Below are 1,206 nucleotides of genomic sequence, written 5' to 3'. Positions count from 1 at the left end.
GGAGGGAGGACTGTGGCGGAGACCGATGACTTACCAAACAGATCCGGATCTCTGGTCATGGGGAGGGGGGGGCGCGCTATCCAAGACTGACACCGGGAGCGGGGGTCGATTTAAAATACATCTGGCTACTACTACTACTGCATGGGTGAGAAAGGGTGGGGGTTGGCGAATGCTCTGGTGTGATTTGCTCCTTCTTTCCTATCAAACATCTATCCTCCTTTTTTGTGTTTATTACTCTCTTGAAACACCTTAAATCTTCGGCACTTATATGACCGTATTGTGTTGCAAGTGCCGTAAAACTCTTACTAAAACTAAAGTAAGTTAGCTTCAAACAACTCGTACACGGTGGGAAAGAGTTCGAATCCTCAAAGACAGAGCCCCGCTCTTCGGTCTGACGTTGTGTCCTTGGGAAAGGCGTCACACGAATGAACGTCCCACTTGGCTCGGTCCCTTCGGAGACGGACGTTGAACCCGGAGGTCCCCGCCTCTTAAACAACCTAATAGTGTTGATAAGGGCCGTTAAGCCTGTACCGTGTCACCATTTTCCCAGAGCTCACAGCACCGGGATGCCACTCAAGATGCGGGACGCTTCCATCCACAAGCCATGCGACAACAGTGGGAAAGGGCAGGCCGGTGTTTTTTTAGTTAGTGTTTTACGGCACTTGCAACAGAATAAGGTTATATAAGTGCCGAAGATTAGAGGTGTTACAAGAGAGTAACAAACGCGAAAAAGAAAGAGGGGAGATAAAGACGATAGATGTTTGATAGGAAAGAAGGAGCAGACCACACCAGAGCACCCACCAACCACCGATGGAGTTCTGGTATTTTCCCAAAAGGTCAGAATGTCACAACCACCCCCACTCCCCCCCCCCCCGGAAAAAAGCCAAACTAGTTTAATAGTTAGTTTTCGTAAGAGTTTTACAGCACTTGCAACCCAATTAGGTCATATAAGTGCCGAAGATTAGAGGTGTTACAAGAGAGTAACAAACACGAAAAAGAAGGAGGGGAGATAAAGACGATAGATGTCTGGTAGGAAAGAAAAAGCAAAGCACACCATCAGAACGACCGCCAACCACCCACCTAGCCAACTGGAGGAATAAAATCCAAACCGAGTGACCCCAACCAAACACTGTCCACCATCACCGTACTCTGGCTCTTTGGCCACGCATCATAAACGTAAAGCCATTAGGAAGAGAAAACGGAGGG

The 1,206-nt window shown here is 48.3% G+C and overlaps 1 protein-coding gene across 1 annotated transcript in view; it reads left to right on the top strand.

The window, feature by feature from the left end:
• The window catches only part of LOC106012611, a 9,436-nt gene that overhangs the window by 3,648 nt on the left and 4,582 nt on the right, over window positions 1-1,206 (top strand). The window lies entirely within an intron of this gene.

This window comes from Aplysia californica, unplaced genomic scaffold, assembly GCF_000002075.1.
Source record: "Aplysia californica isolate F4 #8 unplaced genomic scaffold, AplCal3.0 scaffold00432, whole genome shotgun sequence".
NCBI lineage: Eukaryota > Metazoa > Mollusca > Gastropoda > Aplysiida > Aplysiidae > Aplysia > Aplysia californica.
The sequence above is the reverse complement of the archived record's forward strand: the minus strand, read 5'-3'. Positions and strand labels throughout refer to the sequence as shown.